This window comes from Dendropsophus ebraccatus, chromosome 2, assembly GCF_027789765.1.
Source record: "Dendropsophus ebraccatus isolate aDenEbr1 chromosome 2, aDenEbr1.pat, whole genome shotgun sequence".
Taxonomy (NCBI): Eukaryota; Metazoa; Chordata; class Amphibia; order Anura; family Hylidae; genus Dendropsophus; species Dendropsophus ebraccatus.
In genome coordinates, this window is record NC_091455.1 from 140,532,429 (window position 1) to 140,544,356 (window position 11,928).

Sequence of the window (11,928 nt, forward strand, 5' to 3'; positions counted from 1 at the left end):
GTAGCAGAAACTCCCAGCAAGTTTTTTGCTGCAAGTCGATATGTGTGAAGGCACCCTAAACATGATATTTTCATATTTGTATTGACCTACAGAATGAAGTTAACATGTCACTTATATCCCAAGGGGCTATATTCCCACTATGTAAAAATGCCATTCTTCTTTCTGGACAGCAGTTATTTTAGCACCAACAGCCATCTATCAGTAATGATGGCCACAAAATACTTATCATGATCTCTATTTGTGGCAAACATTACTGATGGATGGCTGTCGATTAGTACAAAAATTACAGCCATCCAGAAAGACAGTCATTTTTTTGTAGTAGGAACATAGCCAAAAGAACACCATAAGGCTATGTTCATGCTCTGTACAATAAAGGTAAAATACAGTAACTTTGAGTTAAAATGGCTAAGTTTTCAATATAATAATGCACTCCATTGAAGTCAATGGGAAATTGGCCAGCAGTACACACACCATACAGAATAATGGTAGTCAACAGTTCATCCATAACTCCACCAACTCATTGAAAAACAAACTAAAATGCAGTCTTCAATAGACTATGTTCCCAAAACGTTTTTTTTTTTTTCCTTTGTTCAAAATTACGTCTGTCATGTTCAGTGTAAAATAACGGACGTCATTTAGCTGTCTGGCCTCCCCCTTAGGCAATGACGGCTGTTGGTACATTATTCTAGTTTGGTGTTACTAATTGGACTTTGGGTGAGGCTAAATTGAAAAGTCCATTGAATTTAATAGTAAAAACGGAGAAAGAATAGTGAGAAAAGAAAAACTGTGTGTGAACAACTAATAAAAAGTCTGCTGTTTGCAAAAGACGTCCGAATATAATGATCGTGTTCATTATGTTAACGTCCACGGTAAAAACATCTGTTATTCAATACATTGTGTGCATTGGACGTCCGTCTTCCCATTGCCATTGCAGTCAGTTAAATCACGGCAAAAACTAACATTATTTTAAATCGCAAAAACGTCCACCTTTTCTTTATTTTTGACGTTGTGTGAACATAGCCATAAAGTGTAACTATCATTTAAAAAAAAATTCTGACAGAAGTTTGTGTCGTGGGGGTCCTGGTGTTGATAGACCTGCCGATCGCTAAAACAAAGACAAGCAGACATGCTAAGCAGTGTGTGCTGTACCCCTTCATCTCTGCTGTAACTGCTAATATGAACAGTCTACAGAAATATAATAGAAGTCTAATGAACTTCTTTAAATTCTTTATATCAGGACTTTCATAGGCTCCCAATACAAAGCAGAGTACTCCTATAACAAGCTTATAGCAGAGAATATAGGGGAAAGCACAAGCTGCTGAGCAATTCTGCCCCATTGACATAGTGATTGGTGGGGGTCTCAGTACCCAGACCCTTACTGATACAAACTTTTGACATGTCGCTATGTTAGAAGCCCTTTTTTTTAATGATAGGTGCAAATTAAAGTGTAACTGTCAGTTCAAACAACAATGCAGAAATCAATAGTACCAGCGATTATGAGAAACTGTGTCTCAGACCTCGCCCTAATCAAATCTATTAGAGTTTCTTCTATTCGCTTTTACTGTTGATTTTGCTAAATTGTTTGAAATAACAGATAAACTTTAAGTTCAGTAATATTTAATTTGATGAAATTTAACATATGTCTATTTTAAGCAACAGGAGTCCTAAATAAATGAAAAGAAAATGAGAAAACAATGAAATCATTAATACTGCTCCTACATCACATACTGTAAGTGTGATAGAGATGAGCGCAACTTGATCATGTTGAGTCTGATCATTCAGTATTGATCATGTGCTCATCTCTAGCAGATGCAATAGTCCAGATTTATCAAATGTGCCAGAGACAAAAATCAGACACATATAGCAACCAATCACAGACCAGCTTCAGCTTTCAGCTTTTGGACTTTGATAGATAGATAGATTGATTGATAGATCTATCTATCAAATCTATCAGATTGATAAATGTGGGCCAACGTGCAATGTCTGATGCAGGACATGATATGTGATATGCTTAAAATATTTATGTAATACACCATTCCTCCATAGTTTGCACTAGGCATAACAGGATGTAAAAGTTTAGAATGGAGTATAACTTTAAATGTAACTTGTCTGTAAAATATCTGTCTCTAAAGACGTGCAGTTTGCAAATTCTTGGCAAAACCAATTGTTTAAGTGGCAGCTAAGAGTCCAAGATAATGTAAGAGAGCATCTATAAAGCTCAACTTCAGCTGGATGCATGGTGCCTGAAGTCATTTAGCTGTCATTATTTAAAGGCTTGTTTGACATCTGACTGTTTTAGGTATTTAGTGGGTAATGTGGGACAGTTGAAAGATTTCCTGTTAGCAGTCTTTCCACACTGACTTCTCCAGAAGGTTATATTAATAGAACTGGGGAAAAAAGACATTAATTCCTCCTCTCTTGTTACTTCTGCCCAGGAATTATACTACATTGGCGCAATATTAAAGGCACTGGAATTTGACACTGACTATTGTGTATTTGTATAAATATATGCAGAATGTACAGTAGGGAAAATAAGTATTTGATACACTGACGATTTTTCAAGTCTTCCTACCTACAAAGAGTAAAGAGGTGTGTAATTTTTATTGTAGGGATACTTCAACTGTGTGAGGCGGAATATAAAATCAAAATCATGCTTATCCCACAAAACGAGATTTTGCATGGAGCTCCTGGACTGAGGTAGATTGACAATTTACTGATAATTGCACAAATAGTTGTTCCCCTCTCCCCAAGCTGCTGGGCTATTGTCCTGTAGCCCATACCAGTCTTTTGCAGGTTTACAATTTGGTCCTTGGTGTCCTTAGACAGCTCTTTAGTCTTGGCCGTAGTGAAGAGGTTCAAATGTGACTGACTGAGTGTGTGTGGAAAGGTGTTCTTTATACAGATAACTTATTCAAACAGGGGCAATTAATACAGGTAAAGAGTGCAGAGTAAGTGGAGCTTCTAAAAGGAAAACTTACAGGTCTGTAAGAGACTGATTTTTTGCTTTGTATTTAATGCACTAAAATTCAGTTGAAGTGTACCCATGATAAAAATTACAGACCTCACCATTCTTTGTAGGTGGGAGAACTTGCAAAATCGTCAATGTATCAAATATTTCTCGTGTGCCTCCGCTCTCTGCTCAAAGAATTGACATGTCAATTCTTTTAGCAGAGAGAAAAGGTGCACAAGAAATCCCATTGAATAAATGGGACAGGCAAAATTTCCGCCTCTTTTGCTCTGTGTGCACGGGCCCTAAAGTTTTTTTTTTCTGTCGGATTCATCTGTGTCCCCCTCTCAATTCCTGGTTTGGTGAATCAGCTCTGCATCTTTGTGTCTCCCAATGAGATCACAGATGGCTGCAGGGACAATCCACAAGCCCTGGAGCTGTCTGTATCTGAATGGCAGACACAGAAGCTGGCTGAGTGTACTCAGCTGCCAAAGCTTACCACCACTCACAGAATGGAGAGCTGTGGTCGTTACAGGTACAGAGAACCTGGCACTGCTTCAAAAGCAAGCAATTTTGCTAATGAAGAGCATTTGCAAAATTGCTTACTGCTACTGCTACTTCTTCTGCTGCTATCTAATAATTAAAAAAATGTTAAGGAGATAAGATTACGCCTTTAAAGCACATCTTCTATATGGTTAAAAAAAAATAATTAGTTATGCATTAACACTGTACTAATCTTATTAAATATGAGCTTATTCTGTTCTTGGGAAGGCGTGAAAAATGATCATTTAAAGGAGAAGTGCAGCAAAATTTTTTATGAAGGTATTGTATTGCCCCCTCCCCCCCCCCCCCAAAAAAAAAAAAAAAAAAAAAAATACAAATCACTAATGTATACTTATTTCGGGAAATGCTTACAAAGTGCTTTTTTACCTGTACTTACTACTCTATTAAGGCTTCACTTCCTGGGTAAAATGGTGATGTCACGACCCGACTCCCAGAGCTGTGCGGGCTGTGGTTGCTGAAGAGGATGATGGCAGGGGGATACTGAGGGACAGAGGGCACTGGTGGGACTCTGAGCATCCCTCTGCCATCATCCTCTCCATCCTCCTTTTAAATAATTAAGTCTACACAACCCCCCCCTCTCCGCCCCCTTTTTTTAAAATTTTTTGTACATGTATTAGATATATCAACTGGAGACAACATGCCCTCATTGCAGTTACATGTAAACTTCGCTCACTTTCTAACTCTGGATTTTGTTTACTTAATTTAATGACTGGTTAAAGAACCATTTTATATTGCTAGGTAGGTTATTTAAGCACAGAATATTCTTCCCCTAATAGCAAGGTAAATCTCCATAGTAGAGACTGATAGGGATTTTATAGCTTTCTTATCACAATAAACTCTTTATGCATTACCATCCATTAGCCCGTGACCAGAGGAAAAAGATGTAAGCAGTATCTCAAAGCAGACTTAATGCTATCCTATTTTGGGCACAATATTTCTTTGTGACGTCTTTGCTAAGGCCAAAAGGTTATCTACAGCACCACTAACATTGTACCTTTCTTATTCTACAGTAGGAATGCTGGGAGCCTGTGCAAGTGAATATAACCATAAGGCTTGTTTTGGAGGGACTTCATAGAAGAAGACATGCTTACGGCAATATAAAGAAACAGACTGAGGAAATCCTCTGGAGACTGGTACTTTGTCTTGAGATTAAACAGATGTTTAACAAGTGCTAAAAAATGCAGACAGTAGTATTCTTGGAGTTTTTTGGGGGTTTGCGTGTTTTAATATTTCTAGTTATCTTCAATGACACAGAAAGTATGGCAGAAGTAAAGCACCCAAATCCGGCAGATACATATGTCAACAGGCTGGGGAATCCACACGTAAGACTATCAGTGTAGGAATCAATTGAGTGCTTGAAACAGTACAGATTATTCGTGGCAGGGTCATTATAGTGGGATGTGACCCGTGAGTCAGGTCAACTCTAGCATTCCTTGATGGGAAAGCATAATTCAATTTGCTCTAACAATCACTTTATTGAGTCTTGGTCAGTTACTTAAATCAGACCTTGCTTGTTAAAACAACTGACCTTGGCAATCCTTGATGATGTGTCCAATCAATGTAAACTAGTAAATGGTCCATGTTTTCATTTGGTTTAATAATTTTGGACAGAATTTGAAAAAGAAACATGGCCATCAAATGTTCAAATTTATTGTGTGTTTTCCTAATTATCCACTCCATGACCAGAGCTTTACAATACCAAGGGTTCCCAGGTTGAGAACATTGTCATTTGCTTATATTTTTTCCTGGCGTTTCTCGTAGACACAATGATATGCAGATTCACCTTACTAATTTTATTTGATATGTGCAATAAAGTGAATGTTTAAAGACATTTATTGGAATATTTCTTGAAGCATACATGTTGCTTAAGGGTATAAACCCACACACCGTGTACGCAGCGTATTTACTGCTGCGATACGCAGCAAATACGCAGCAAATACGCAGCAGATTAGATCTAAATAACTGAACACAGCATCAAATCTGCACCATCAAATCTGCTGCATACGGTGTGTAGGTTTGTACCCTAAGGGTATTTTTCGTTACAAAGCTGACATGTGTGCACCTGAGTAGCAGCACTATTGCCGGTATAAAACTTTTATTTAGTATGTAAATCAGATTTCAGCTCTTTAGACTGCATTTCTAATTTCCCTGAGCTAGTACATGGAGCATAGACTTTAAGATACCTGTTATAGGCTATGTTCACACTAAATAAAGAATTTTCTTATTCTTATTTCAATTTATTGTATTTGAGTCTATGGAATCAGGGACATCATTTGCACACAGTCTATTCATTGACGGGTATCTTTTGAGGCGGACGTCAAATACTGTTCATGACAATTATTTTCAGATGTGTTTTGCAAACAACGGATGCTATTTTTTTAGTAGTTCACATACAGTTTTTCTTTTTTCACTACCTTTACTATACAATTTTTTAAAAAATTGGCTTTTCAATTAAAAACACACCAAAGGATGACAGACAAGAAAGAACATGGGAGCAGAGCCCCACCCTGCAAATGCAGAGAAGAGGGGGTTTTGCTCTTGTCAGCCTCCACTTTCTGAAGTGCCCCTATCCCATATCCCTCTCTGCCCTTTCCCTTCCCTTAGGGTGGTATTACACGAAGCGATTATCGTTCGAATAATCGTTCAATCGGTCGTATTTGAACGATTATCTTTAAGTGTAATAGTAGACAACGATTAAACGACGAACGATTGGTCGCTGGTCGTTTAATAGGTTTTGAATCTATTTTTATCGTTTGTCTTTTACACATCGTTCGCACATCGTTCGTTTGAATAAGATGTCGTTAGCCGTTCCCTGTTCATTCGCAAATTGAAAGGGGAGTGTTCTTGAATTTTGTTGCTCCAATATAACCGATAATCTTTCCGTGTAGTAAAACGAACGATTATTAGGCAACCGCTATTGCGATCGTTGGAGATCGTTTATCGTTAATCGTTAATTGAAAAAAATCGCTTCGTGTAATACCACCCTTAGACTTGCATGTATCTGATCTCTCTGTGAACTGATAGTATATCTAGTAAACTGGTAAACACAGAAAGGAACTCTGGGGGCAAAAAAGAAAGTTTTTTCTTTTTTTTGGGTGGGGGGGGGGGTTCGATGGGCTTGATAAGAGGGGAAAGAAGCATGTCATATAGTACAAAGTTTCCCACTAAACTGTAATGTGCAATTATTTTATGGTTATAGAGACAAACACATAATCAGTCTAATTTTTTTACTTTGTCCTATGGGAATGGTGTTGTCAGCTTGCATATGACTCCCTAGAGACTTGTACTTGCTATCAACACAACATCATGTATGTACAAGGCTTCTATTAATTAAGGAGAAGCACATCTGGACACACATATGTCTTAGCGATTTCTTAGGTCATTAGTGCCATCCTTACTTTCTGAAAAAGGACAATGGAATGTGTTACTCTTGTTGGACACCAGTTTACCTACTTAAGGATTGGAGATTGTAGCCTGCATATCCAACAAAGTAATAAAGTATTAATGCTACTGTCATTAAGTATAAAGTTTGTCATTTTAAAGGGGTTGTCACCTTATAGTAAAATTGTTCAGTGTACAGTATTAGTACATGTACTCACTGCACTGACTGACAATAGCAACCTGTCTGCCTTGCATAGCAGATATTAGGTACCCCTCCTCCAGGAGGATTCTGTCCATAAGATGGCTGATAATGGAGGAGCTTGTGACCATTCCCCACCCTCTTTATCCACCACTGAGCCCATATCTGTCTATGAAGGACACAAAGGGAGGGGCATGGTAACATGCTCCTTAATGTTCAGTCATCTTATGAACAGGATCACTGTTCAGCATACCGACCAGCACAACAAACCCTGGAGGAGGGCGCTTTGGGAAGCTCTGATGTGCCCGCATCAGAGCTCTGCGGCCGTAAAGATAATCCGTCCGGTACTTAAGTGCTGGCCGGGATGATCCGGGCAGAGACCGGCCGGGCCACAGAACGGCCGGTCTCTGCCCGGATCATCCCGGCCAGCACTTAAGTACCGGACGGATGATCTTTACGGGTCACGGAACTGCCGGTCTCATATGACGTGGGAACATAGCCATAGGCTGTATCCATGTTTTACCTGGGAGCTCTGGGGAAGCACCCAACTTCTCCAGCCACTGGGAGTCAGATGCCAAACGTTAAAAACAAATGAATGAACATTAAAACAAATCAATTAAAAAAAAAAAAAAAAAAAAAAGGAAGATGAGAAAAAGGAAACAACAACCCCTAAATAACACCATTAAAATCCAATCTTAAAAAAGCAAGTGTGAAGTAGGCCTCATTGGCTATTTAAAGATAATTATGTCTAATGTAAAGTGACTCCTACTCTGCCCTTCAGTGTTTTCTCTAAACTTAGCAAACTTACTACTAGCAAGACATTGCCAGTTCCTTCCTGCCTCTCAGACACTTCAATTGTTCATTGGCTTTAGTCATACCACATCTGCTTTCTACCTTTTTCCTATAGGCATGAGTAAAACAAAAGTACTGGGGCTGATGATTTTTGCAGGCACATTTTTACTACTATAGAGCAAATAAACCTTAACATATATCTAGAAGTCCTGGTTAATTTATTGAATGTGCAATTGGAGACAGGTAGTGTCAAATTCAAATTGCATTTTAAAGGGAGTGACAGCTCTGGCATCCGATCAGGAAACCACTACAGCTGTAAATCATGGCAGGGAGAAGAAGCTGGGGCAGCTCTCAATGTAGAGAGTGCCAGGCTTCCAACATGAAAGGCATGTATCTTGAGCACTTAAAGTGGCTGAAGCGAACAATAAGATTGATCACTACAGTCTCCTTCCACATTGCTAGGGATATGTGGGTATATGACTATAAACATGATGTTTGGTCACTAATCTCAGATGTATCATCCAGTCCAATCATTTTACAATATAACTGAAGTGTTTTAACCCCCTTTTGCCAAATATAAAATATAAAAACAACATCCTCTTAAGGCGTATTACCTGGCACGTTAATGAGGGGGAATCGAGTTAGTTCAGCGCTCGCTTCCCCCTCATTCCCTGCTCGCTGTCGGTGCTTCAGTATTATGGCCCAGGGTAAGTTTGACTGTTACTGGCAGTTGACTGACTGTTGACTGACTGTTGTCTGGCAGTTGAAAAGTGCCAGTGGTGCCAGCACACAACATTGGTATTTGTTCAGCAGTGAAAGAGGTAACAGGCAGATGTGTGCTGTGCATGCTGGGAAAGAGAGGAGAGCATAGAAGGATCTTGTGTGGGGATGCAGCCAGAGTGTTTGCCCTCAGGTAACAAGAGCCAGGATTCTGTTGTGTGCTGGCACCACTGACACTCTCCAACTGCCTTTCTGTTGTGGGAAAAAGACAGAAAGGAACTAGATCCCGTTGTTATAAGGTAAAAACACTGACAGAGAAAGGTCATTATTTAACCCTTCACAGTAACAGTTAAACTTACCCTGGGCCACACTATTACACACATAGATAGCAAGCAGGGATCAGCAACAGAGGCTGCCCAAATGATTCTAAGATTGTTCGTATTGCCCATTGAAGTTGTCGATGGTCTTCAACCGCCACTCCTATTACACGGAGCGAAGAGAAGCAGAGCGTCGCTGTCATGATCAGGAAGTTTTCAACATTGTGCATCAGGTCATGTTTTCAACATTGTGCATGTGAACTGATCTTGGTCCTATTACACCAAATGATTCGGCCTGAATGGCCCGTAATTGGCCATGTACATCCGATAATCTGGCCAACAAACAATAACAAGCAGTTAGGAAAATAAAACAAATGTCCTGCAATTATTCAGAAACATATCTGCTGCCCCAAAGCAATGTAAAAACGTGTTAGCTGCATATAAAATAATTGCTTTATTATCATGAAGCAGCCAGTCATAAGTTATATAATATAGGTTTTAGGTTATATTATGTTAGATTTTGTGTGTTGTCTATATGTTACTGTTGTAGTCTAGCCATTGTTGATGTAATATCATATGTCTATAATTACCCATAGATGTGTATGCAAAAACTGTACTTAGTATAGAAAACATAGGTTTACATTTGTAACATCTTAATTTTACCAATAGGTGTATTTACACAGAAAGTACAATATCGGGTCTTAGGGATTTAAAGGCTTGAGATTTGGAGGTGAAATGGTTTGTTTCTCTGCAGTTTTCCTTATAGTTGATAAAGTTGTTATGATTCTGTTTGTGAAAAACTAACTTTTGGTCAGTTCATACTCAAAATGGTAAATTACTTTTCAGTTGTGTGTGAACATAAAGAATGAATCCAGAAAGGGATAGCTTTTATATATAGGTTATTGGGATCAAATGACACTCAGTCAGTCGGGCTGAAATCTTGAGAAAGGTAGGAGAGGCACTGGGGACCTATTGGGGACTCCACGTGGCAGGATATTTTGGAAAACTTGAGCCTGGTATCGTTGGCAGAACCCCATAAACTGGCCCAGTTTAGAATCACACGCAGAAGTTATTATCCCCCCCCGCCTCTTGAACATGGGGATCAGGGAGATTTCTAAATGTACCCGCTGTGAATCAGGAGAGGCAGACCTAGCTAATGTTTTCTGGAATTGCCCGAAGACAACCCAATATTGGCAAGATGTTTTTTAGATTCTGCAAGGTAAACTAAATTGCTCTCTGCTATTTCACCTGATGCTGGCGGTTCTTGGTGATTTGGGGGGAGTAACAGAACACAAACATAAAACTGTTGTAAATCTGTGCCTATTTTTGGCTAGCTTAGAGATATTAAAAAATTGAGGTTCTTCACTTCCGCCTTCTGTTGAGGAGTGGTCCAACTTAACAGGATTGATAAAACAATATGAGCAAGTGTGGTTTAGGAGACGTGGTACGAAAGGGGAGGTGGCATGGGAGACCTAGTTAACATGAAGATAACTTAATGGATTCGTTTTTTTGTTTGTTTTTTCTTGTCGTGGTCCACCCGGATAGGAGAGGGGGGAAATGGAGGATGGTTGAAGGGAAAGTGTTCAATTTTTATAAATGATACATTGTTACTGAGTGGCTTTTTCCACTTTTGATTACGCCTGGTTGGCTTGGACTGTGAGGTTGTAAATGAATGCGAATTGTTGTCTTATATTCTTATGTATTGTATGTTATGCTACCTGGTGTAGTGTTCAAGTTTGCTATTTGTACTTGTTTTCTTATTATGTATGGGGAAAAAAAAGAAAAACAGATTAATAAAGAAATATTAATAAATAAATAAATAAATCCCATATGTTAACCTTTTCATCACCACCACAAATCATAGATGACCTATAGATAACAACAGGAAAATAAAGCTTTTTGTGTTATTTGAATCCCATCTTATTGTTGGTATTAGTGTTTAAAATAATACTCCTCATCCCATAGCCAAAACCATGCAAATCTAAATTGTTGGTTACTTTAAAGTCATTCACAGTAACAGTTGCACCTGAGACCTTTTGCAATCCTAAGATAAAGATGCGCAACATGCACCTCTCGCCTGGTTGTTAATCAATTCTGACTTGTTTGTTTATTAGAGTCTATGGAGAGAACGAGTTGAGTGTAAGTCAGGTGTGAGACCTACTAAGATCAGTAATTTCTGATCTAAGGTCTGAGGACCTGTAAAAAGTTGACAGGAGCGCTTTAAGGAAGGACAGATGAAAAAAAAAAAATAGTCCAAATTAAAATCTAAGACTAATGGCAGTGTTAGTTATAATCAGTAACTTTGTTCCATCACTTAGAGGCCTAAATATGGACATTCTTAACATGCCTACTATAAGACTACAAAGAAGTGGTACGCTGGAGGATGATACTTGTAATAAGTATAGAAGCCTACTGCAACTTCCTTTCAGATAATAGCTGTTTATCTTTCAGTGTATTTTAATAGCTATGCACTTTACCAGCCTCTGCTAGTTATTCCAGGGAAACATATATAGTGACACATGACATCAACTGAGACATACCAGAGTTTGCATAATCACTTGGAATGTGCAGCACATGGTTTACGATGCATGTGGGACAAATCTATTAAACCACTATCAGCCATGAAATTACTATGGATATTTTTGTAGTTAATTTCTTTACAGAGCATGGGACAACTTTAGTCAAAGAATCATTAAGATTTAGTCGGAGCTAATAGAATATATTTTACAATACTTGAGGTTATAAATAGATGAATGTGTTGACATCAACAATGACTTAGAAAATGACGGCTTCACTGAACCTGCTAAAAAAAGTAGGGAATAGGTACAAATAAGTCAAATTCTCTTAAAACAATGGCTTATTTATCAAACTGTGCAATGCTATGTTCACACAACTATGTTTTTTCAGCTCAGTTTAAAATGAGTCTGTTTGGCCCGCCTGTCAGTGCAATGATGGCTGTTGGTCCATTATTCTAGCCTTAGGGTCCATTATTCTAGCCTTAGGGTCCA

General features: G+C 38.6%; 1 long non-coding RNA gene across 1 annotated transcript in view; it reads right to left on the minus strand.

Annotated features, from left to right (window-relative positions):
* LOC138784680 (uncharacterized) overlaps positions 1-8,599 on the minus strand; it is a 41,684-nt gene extending 33,085 nt beyond the window's left edge. Inside the window, exon 1 of the long non-coding RNA XR_011361903.1 lies at positions 8,498-8,599. This is a non-coding gene — a long non-coding RNA (uncharacterized lncRNA). The remainder of the gene's footprint in view (positions 1-8,497) is intronic.
* Between the last annotated feature and the right edge of the window lie 3,329 nt (positions 8,600-11,928).